This window comes from Anomaloglossus baeobatrachus, chromosome 6 (assembly GCF_048569485.1).
Source record: "Anomaloglossus baeobatrachus isolate aAnoBae1 chromosome 6, aAnoBae1.hap1, whole genome shotgun sequence".
Taxonomy (NCBI): domain Eukaryota; kingdom Metazoa; phylum Chordata; class Amphibia; order Anura; family Aromobatidae; genus Anomaloglossus; species Anomaloglossus baeobatrachus.
The window spans coordinates 543,521,335-543,531,349 of NC_134358.1; positions in this window are offsets into that span (position 1 = coordinate 543,521,335).

The window sequence follows — 10,015 nt, forward strand, 5'->3', positions numbered from 1 at the left end:
TCCACAAGAGTCTTGACAAGGCGAACAGCCGGCGCTTGGTCCTGAGCTTCCTGCCACTCTTGACTGGGCCGTGGGTCCAGATCCACCCGTTGCTGATGTACTTGTACCCTCTCAGTAGGTGGCTGGTGAAACGCAGGCAACTCGATCTCCTCGAGGTCGTCATCCTCGCACCCCTCTTCTGACAAATGGGGCATTCGGGAGAGTGCATCAGCATTTATGTTGACACGACCGGCTCGGTACTTTATGGTGAAATCATAGTTGGCTAGCCGGGCTACCCACCGCTGCTCTAGCGCGCCCAACTTGGCCGTGTTCAGGTGAGTCAGCGGATTGTTGTCCGTAAACGCGGTGAAAGTTGCTGCCGCCAAGTAGTGGCGGAACCGCTCCGTGATAGCCCACACCAACGCCAATAGCTCGATCTTGAAAGAGCTGTAGTTCTCAGGGTTCCTATCGGTCGGCCGGAGTTTTCGACTAGCATAGGCAATCACCTTCTCCTTTCCATCTTGGACCTGGGATAGGACCGCTCCTAGCCCCACGTTACTGGCGTCCATGTGGAGGATGAATGGGCGCCCATAATCAGGGTACGCCAGGACCTCTTCTCCGGTCAAGGCCACCTTCAACTGGCAAAAGGACTCCTCATGCTTGTCCTCCCACGACAGTGGGGCCCCAATGGGTCTACCACCTTGGGTCTGTCCCACGAGGAGGTCTTGCATGGGGGCAGCCATCTTCGTGTACCCCTTTATAAAACGCCGATAGTACCCCACCAGACCCAGAAACTGCCTCACTGCCCTCACTGTAGTTGGTCTCGGCCAGCTCTGGATGGCAGTAATCTTCTCAGGGTCGGGGGCGACACCATCCGCACTCACCACATGCCCTAGATACTGCACCCTGGGTTTCAGCAGGTGGCATTTAGAGGGCTTCAATTTCATCCCGTACTTGGCAAGGGATGCGAACACTTCGGCCAGGTGCTCCAGATGGGCCTCATACGTCTGGAAATAAACAATCATATCATCCAAGTACAACAGGACGGTCTCGAAGTTTAAATGTCCCAGACAGCACTCCATCAGCCGTTGGAAGGTTCCGGGGGCATTGCACAGCCCAAACGGCATGCTATTGAATTCGCAGAGCCCCATCAGGGTGGTGAAGGCGGTCTTCTCCCGGTCCTCTGGGGCCACGGCCACTTGCCAGTATCCGCTGGTGAGGTCAAGGGTCGAGAAGTAGTTTGCAGTTCTCAATGCAGCCAAAGACTCTTCAATACGAGGTAATGGATAGGCATCTTTGTGGGTTATCTGGTTGATCTTCCGGTAGTCCACACACATCCGCATGGTACCATCCTTCTTCTTGACCAGTACCAACGGAGCGGCCCAGGGACTACAGCTGTCCCGAATAACCCCTGCCTCCTTCATATTCCTCAACATATCTTTGGCACACTGGTAATGTGCAGGGGGAATAGGTCTATACCTCTCTTTGATAGGGGGATGTTCACCAGTGGGGATGTGGTGTTGGACTCCCTTGATCTGCCCAAAGTCTAGGGGGTGCTTACTGAAAACCTGTTCGTACTCCTGCACCACCCTATATACCCCTGCCCTGTGATGTGTGGGGGTATCATCAGTGCCTACATGTAGCTGTTGATGCCACTCCTTTGCCTCCCCCTGGGGTGGGGAAGTGCTGATGGTAGGTGGGAGTGTGGATGGACTGGCTTCATGGATAGTGTGAGGGTCCAGGGTGAGCAGCTTGGCAATGGTGGCATACCGGGGAAGCCTGACTTCTTCCTCTCCACAGTTCAACACTCTCACAGGCACTCTCCCTTTTTTCACATCCACCACCCCTCGGGCGGCCATTACAGTGGGCCAGTGCTCGGAAGGCATGGGCTCCATCATCGCAGAGTAGTCACGCCCCTGAGGCCCTACTGCTGCCCTACACCAGATCATCATCTCACTCCTAGGGGGCACAGTAAATGGAGCAACATCCATCACTCTCACTCCACCAATCTCCCCTCCTGTTGAGCTTACATGCTGGCGGTACATCAGGGCTCGGATCTCACGCTGCACAGCCCTCTGCCGGCTCCCTGCCGCTGTGGCGGCTAGCTGTTGTAATAGGGTTAACACATCAGCCATGCAGTGCTCCATCACATTGGTTCCCAGCACTATTTTCGGGTTATGATCACTGGGTTCATTCATGATCACAATCATACCCTGGTGTTGCAGTTCAGCTTGCCCCACTGTCATAGCCACTTGTTTATACCCCACCTGGGTCAATGGAAGTCCATTAGCGGCAATCAACGTTATACTATTGTCTGGGGGCGCCAGCTCGTCTATGGCCCAATACCGCTGGTACAACGTATACGGTATGGTAGTTACCTGTGATCCAGAGTCCAAGAGGGTCATCACTGGTATGCCGTCCACAGCCACGGGGATGATGGGGCGGGCCCCGATATATCGGTCCCGCCAGTCCGGGGGGCCACGATGTTCTACTCCTGAGGATTGGCCCGGGGCCCCAGGGGTTGCTCGTTTAACGGGCACTGTCGGAAGTAATGACCCGGCTTACGGCACTTGTAGCAGATTGGGGGTCTGCTCCGCGGGTTGTTAGCACTTTTCCGCTGCATCCAGGGAACATCCTTGGGACTGTCAGCAAGCTGTATCTGCGCTGGAGGCTGAGATCTGGTCAGAGGTTGTAGTGCAGCAAGGATTTTGGCAAGGTCTCCGTCCATGCGACGGACCTGGGCTGCCAGTTCCTCCACTGTGCTGCTCGGGGCTGCAGGTATTGGAGAGGTTGGTTTGGCTGAGGCCGCCACAACGGGAGCCGTCTCGACGGGCCACGGGACAGGTTCCAGAACTTCGACAGCTGGGGGCTGTAGTGCTTTAATGGCCCGCTCCTTTAACACAGCAAAGTCCACATCAGGGTGTTCCAGGGCCCACAGCCGGAGTTGTTTACGATCCTCAGGGGACCTCATCCCCTGCGCAAATTGCTCCACTAACATCTTGTTGCTATCCGCCTCATTAATAGGGTTCACCCGCTTCAGCGTGCGGAGGGCGGTCTGCAGACGTAGAGCATAGTCCCGAGTGCTATCCCCAGCTCGTTGCCGGCACTGGTAAAACTGCATCCTCAGCTCAGCTTCAGTCCGGGTCTCGAAGGCAGTCTGTAGCTTCTCAAAGATGGTGGCTGCAGAGAACCGGTCCCCCTCGGCCCAGGTCTCCGCTTCCTGCTCCGCCGCACCGGGTAACTGGCCTAGCACTATCGCTGCACGTTGCTTATCAGTCAGGGGGTACAGCTCTAGCAACGGGTTAAGCTTTTTCCGGAAGGCCTGTAGGGCATCCGGTTTCCCGTCATACTGCGGTAGCCAGGCAGCTCCGGGCGCATAGGGCAAGGAGAACGGCATGACCTGAGCGAGCGCGGGGGTCGCGGCACCTCCCGCCGGTACGGCCGGGACCTGGGCAGGTCCATTCCCATCCGCGGGTGCCGCTGCGGCTGCGACCACCGCTCCTCCAGCGGCTCCGTCGGGCGCAGACATCTTGTTTCCGTCCCCCTTAGCTCTTTCCGGCCCCTCCTCTCTCGGGGCGGGGTTTTGGCCTTCGCGCCTCTACTGCTCGAGAAGACGCTCGAGCGGGAACTTTTCGCGCCAAATATGGCGGCTTCTGGAATTGTTCTGCCGGATATCTCCGGCGGTAACAAGGCGCACCTCTACCAGGCGGCAGAGCGGTAAGATCCTGTTCGTGACGCCAAGTTGTCGCGGGCGGGGAGGAGGGTGTCAGCACACTACGCTCACCCCCACTGCTCGGGTCCGGCTGCTGCTGCTCAGTGGTGGCTCGAGCCGTGGGCCGGATCCCGGGGGTTTCTCGAGCGGCACTCCTCGCCCGTGAGTGAAAGGAGATTGTTGGGTGTGGGAATTGCTATTGTCCGTGACGCCACCCACGGTTGTGGTGATTTCACCACCGCTGCTCAATATGGGGATCCCGGGGATGGTGATGCGGAGCAGCCAGGTGTTGTGTTGCCCCTCCGTGGGTAGGGGTTGGTGATCCCGGGGCCCGGTGATGGCTTGGGAGGTGCAGGGCCTGGTGGGCGCAGGGATGCGGGGGCAGCGCTGTGCCTTGCGGCACTGTGGTACTCACTCAGCCTGAGACGTGGACACAGTTTTTACGGTAAACCAAACGGCTGGTAAGACGGTCCCACGGACGGCTGCACTTGCTCTCCCAGTAGGTGACGGTGATGTCCCTCTTCCTTGCACCTTTGTGCACTTGTTGGTTGCGATGGGTCCCCACCGGTAACCCGCTCCCCGGCTTCAAGCTGGACTGGAGGAGCTCTACTCTTTGCCCGCAGGCGCTGGCCCTGAGAAACTGGTGCCTTGGCAGTGGCGGTGTCTCTCCTACACTGGCTGGGCTGTTGCCTTCAATCGGGACTTGGTTGTTGGGGGATCTACGTCCCCTTCACTGACGGATTTGGCAAATTCTGGCGACTCCAAGCCTTGCCGAGGTCCGAGAGGCCCCTGCCCTGGTGCTGACTGTCCTTCGGAACACTGCTCCAGACTGCCGGGCACACAGCCTACGAGGTCCTTCCAGGAACTTCCAAACGGTCCCCCTCCAGACAGTCACCGCCGTTGCTGACCTTGCTGACCTGTCCTGCACACAGCTGGACTACTTCAGGCTTCTGCACACTCTTTCTGTTCTGTCACCACTCTTGCTTTCCTCCTTTACTACTTTTTCTTCCTTCACTTTCACTTAGCTGTTTTCTTTAGCCCAGTCTGGGCTACTCCTCCACTCCTTCCACTTCCTCCTCCCTGACTAGACTGCCTGCTTTTCCCGCCTCCAGAGCTGTGAACTCCTCGGTGGGCGGAGCCAACAGCCTGGCCCACCCCCTGGTGTGTATCATCAGTCTCTGGAGGAAGGCAACAAGGATTTTTGGTTAGCTTAGATGTTCCTACCTGGGATGTAGGGTGTGGTGGTGTGTGACCTGTGTCCCCTGGCTTGCCCAGGGCGACACACAACTTATTATTTTTATTAGATCTATTTACTAAATTGTACTTTGTGAGATGACTCCTTTAAGTAAAAGAAAAATGTGAGCAAACTCTTTAAGTTAGAAGCTAACAAAGAGCTGAGTGTGGCAGGAAGTCATTGCCTTCTTGACCTATAAAGTGGAAGTTGTGTCACTCCTTACACTGATATTTTTAATTTCACTCAGACCTGTAAACAATGAAAGGGGGAGCCAGGTGATGGCCGTCAGAGCTCCACTCCCCTTTCTTAGTTTGTACTTTTGCATGTGTTCCGCCCAGCTGGCGGGTGCGACTCTTACTTGAATCTTCGGGGGCACGACTGCCACCCCACTGCCGGTCACCATTGGAGACATAGCTGGATAACACATCCCGTAGGCAAATTATTTGCAACACAACAACAAACTCTTTTTTTTACTTGCAATCTGGACAGACATGGCCACATTCCTTCTATGTTCCTGTTCTGCTGCCGCTGTTCTGTTGGGTACTTTCCTGTCTAGCCCTCGAGCTGAGTATTAGCCCTCCAGAAGCCAAGTCTGACTTCTGCTTTTCCTTTCCAGGCTGCATGCCCGGGACTTCCGTGGAATGGAACCCCAAGCCACCTCCTTTCACACTTTCTTCCATAAATTGTGCCTCTGCCAATGCACCATCAGCTGCTCTCTCGGGTAGCTCAACACATGACTTATTCTCCACTTCTACCTTGAAAATGGCGCGAGCCTGCAACGTTTGTGGAGTCTCCCAATCTTTGGATCTCGCCCTTCAGGGTGACACCTCTTCCAGTTCTTCCTCCCGTTTCTTCAGAGCCGCCGCCCATTGCCAATTAGCTTCTCAGGGAGGGCAGTCTCTCACTTTCTGGTGCACCCGCTGGAGGAGAGCACCAATTTTCTTGGGGTGTTTCGTTTTCTCGGCTTCTCCACGTGTGATTCAGCGCTTTGCACTCTTTTTCTCAACCTCAGATGTACTTGCCAAGGGCGGGTCCTTCCGTAGACGGGTTGGTAGTTAATTCCCAGCTTCCGAGCATTCCAGACAGCATTTCGAGCTCTTTTCCTTCGGGAACACAGTGGAGGAGACCTCACGGTTCTCAGGTGGATCCTGGAGCAGAGCACGTTTACCCCAGGAACCTCTCTGCAGAACTGTCCTTCCTCCTGGCCTGTCTGGCTAACCCACTCTCTGTCACTCCTTCCCCTGTGCTCTAAGTCTCCCAAGTTACCACAGTATCTATCACTGGGATGCTGCACCTGCACATAACACTCTTTCTGTTACTTCACAAACTCTATCTATATCTTACACCCCCTCCTGCACTCTTGGTCCCTATGTTATACTAAATATTAGAGTTCAACATTGTTTTATTATTACTGTGCTTCCTACTATACTGTGGTTCCTCTCTATAACTTGCTCTATACTATACCCTACTTAGCATTCTTGTATATTAATACCTGTTACTCCTATATACCCATTACTCCTATATATGCTTTACATGACTCCTCAAACTGTGCCTTACATTATTCAGTTATGCATTAATCACACATGACCAATTACACATTATATACTAAAATACAGTAAAATACCATATCCAATAAAACACTTAAAGTCATATAATGTATTTTTCGGATTATAAGACACACTTTTCATCCCAAAAATTTGGGAGTAAAATGAATGTCCAGTCTTAAAATCCAAATGTAGCTTACCGAGAGGTGGAGAATCGGCGCTGTGCTGGTTACCGTGTGAGCTGCGGTGGGGGTGTTTGTGCGGAGCTGCTCGCTGTGCCGGTGGCTGGCTTTCTGTGCAGGTGGCTGTCTGTGCGGGTGGCTGTCTGTGTCGACGTCTGTCTGTCTGTCTGTGCGGGTGGCTGTCTGCCTGTGCGGATGGCTGTCTGTGCGGGTGGCTGTCTGTGTCGACGGCTGTCTGTCTGTGCGGGTGGCTGTCTGTCTGTGCGGATGGCTGTCTGTGCGGGTGGCTGTCTGTGTCGACGGCTGTCTGTCTGTCTTTGCGGGTGGTTGTCTGCCTGTGCGAGTGGCTGTCTGCCTGTGTGGGTGTCTGTATGTGTGGAGGGCTGGCTGTCTGGAGCTGTGTGTTTCAGATGCTCTAGCTTTAAATAATGGTGCCCAAAGTTGGCGCATGCACAGATGGAGCTCTCAGCTTATCATTAATCCAAGAGCTTCATCTGTGCATGTGCCGACTCTGGACACCATTTCTTTGACGTCCACACCGCTGACAGAGCATGTGTGACACTAGCTGCACCACTCTGCTCCACACAGCCAGCACAGCCTTCACTGCTACCATCACAGACCCCAACACTGCCAGCACAGACCCCACTGCAGCGCCTGCAGCATCGCCCTACTACAGCACCAACCCCTGACCCTGCTCCACCACTGCTGCCGGCCCCATCAGGTAAGACACCATCAAGTATAAGACGGACCAATTTTTTTTTTATTTTTTACCTTTTTCATCTCTAAATTTGGGGGGCATTTTATAAAATGAAAACACGGTATTCATCTTATTGAGCTTCAGCGCTAGGTGGCGCCAAGCGCTACACACAGTCGGTCCTGCTATGCCGGGGAATAACATCCTCCCGTAGCGCTTAGCATATATATATATATATATATATATATATATGTCGCGGGCGGGGAGGAGGGTGTCAGCACACCGCGCTCACCCCTTCTGCTCGGGTCCGGCAGTTGCTCCTGGTGGCTCGAGCTGTGGGCCGGATCCCGGGGTGTCTCGAGCGACACTCCTCGCCCGTGAGTGAAAAGGGGGTGTTTGTTGGGGTTATAGTTCGTGACGCCACCCACGGTTGTGGTGATTGCACCACCGCTGCTTTGGATGGGGATCCCGGGGATGGTGATGGGAGCAGCCAGGTGTTGTGTTGCCCCTCCGTGGGTAGGGGTTGGTGATCCCGGGGCCCAGTGGGGTGCAGGGGCGCAGGGGCAGCGCTGTGCCTTGCGGCACTGAGGTACTCACTCAGCCAGTAAACACGACACAGTTCTCGGTAAACAAACGGCTGGTTGGACGGGTCCCTCGGACGGTTCACGGTGCTGCGGTTCCCTGCAGTTAGCGGTGATGGTCTCTTCCCTGCACCTTTGAAATGTCTTGTGGTATCGGTGGATTCCCTCCGGTTACCCGCTCCCCGGCTGCAATCTGGGCCGGAGGAGCTCTACACTTTGCCCGCAGGCGCCGGCCCTGGGAAACTGGTGCCTTGGCGGTGGCGGTGTTTCCCCGTTGTGGTTGGACCTTTGCCGTCAATCAGGACTTGCTTGTTGGGAGATCTACGTCCCCTTCACTAACGGATTTAGCAATTTACAGCGACTCCAAGCCTTGCTGGGATCCGAAAGCCCCTGCTCTGGTACTGACTGCCCTTTGTATACTGCTCCAGGCCCTGGATACACACAGCCTCCGCGGCCCTTCCAGCAACCTCCAGACAGTCCCACTGCAGATCTTCACCGCTGTCTGCTGACCTTGCTGTTCTGGCCCTACACAAAGCTGGGCTCTCAGGCTTTCTTTCCTTCTGTCACTTTACTGGCTTCTCTCCTTTACACTGCTCTACTTTCACCACTTTCACTTCTCTGTTTACTCTAGCCCTCAGCTAGACTTCACTCTGTCTTCACTCTTGCCCTCCCTGGGCTAATCTCCTCTCTCAAGCTCTCCCCTGAGCTATCTGCCTGTTTACTTCCTGCCTCCAGAGTTGTGAGCTCCTAGGTGGGCGGAGCCAACCGCCTGGCCCACCCCCTGGTGTGCATCATCAACCTCTGGAGGAAGGCAACAAGGATTTATGGGTTAGCTGGTGTACCTGCAGGGAATGTGGGGTGCGTGTGTGTTGTTATCTGTGTCCCCTGGCTTGCCCAGGGCGACACATTCCCCCTTAGCAAAACGCAGACCGTCCTCGGGCTGCCCGCCCAACACCGGTTTTATTTTCCTTTTTGTTTTTCTGAAAAGGTAAAACGGTATAACATTATCAACGGTAAATAATATACATTTTTAATCAAAAACTCTTCCCAAAACGGGAGGCACATTTTCTTAAACGTTTCAACGGTGTACGGTCACGGTTTCCGCTCTCTCCCACCCAAGCAACCTGGCCCTGATGCTGCCCCTAAAACCCAGGCAGCACCCCTTGACCCACAGTCCAGCACAAGTCACCCGAGCGGGATCTGTCCTTGCCCTCCAGAGGGTGGCCACCGGTTCCTTTGGTGGCTGGGCCCTGGCCTGCTCTGCTCAGGGCCCTCCCTCCAACCTGCCTCTCCGGAGGCGGCATTGCGGAAACGGTAACGGTACCCAACATATTTACAAGCCACTAACGTTTGTGGTTGCCCTGCAGAGTTCACGGGCTTGTCCATGGCTAGTTCCCATGCATTTTTAAACTTTAAACGGTCCCCACGGGGACAACGGTGCCGGCTCCTGCCGGTTCAATCAAGCAGACAATCAGGTGACAAACTTCGGTAAATCATTTTTCATTTTCATTGCAGAACTTTCAAGCTTTTTCAAACAAACAAATAACTCAGTGGTGGTCCCAACGGGGAACGGTGCAGCGGGCATCCGCTGCCCTACTGGGTGTTTTCGTCCTCCTCACCCGGCTCGGGGCGGAAGGACACGGCCACCAGCCCCTCCAGTGCATGGCAAGCACGGCGCGGAAGGGCCGCCCGATACCCGTTGCCTCCGGTTCGGGGAATATAAGTGGCCTCCATGCCGGGCAGGGCAACGACCTCCTCCTCTTCTTCCGACACAGGCTCAGTGTCAGGCCCGGAGTCGCTATCTTCTGCCCCTGCCGCAGTCACAGAGGGAGGCGCACCCGATGGGCCAGGTGCGGTGCAGCACGCGAGTGCGTAGGACGGAGGTAACACAGGAGCCAGGGGCAGACCGGGCCCCTCAGCCGCAGCGACCGGTCCCTCGGGGACACAGGGGCGTGGGTCATTCTCCAGCTCCTCCATCACAGCCTCCACTCCATACACTCGGGCCACAGCAACTAGCGCTTCCACCTCCGCGGCCCACTGCTCCATCAACCCGTCAATCTGACTCCGATAGTGGCGGCAGATCCCCGCC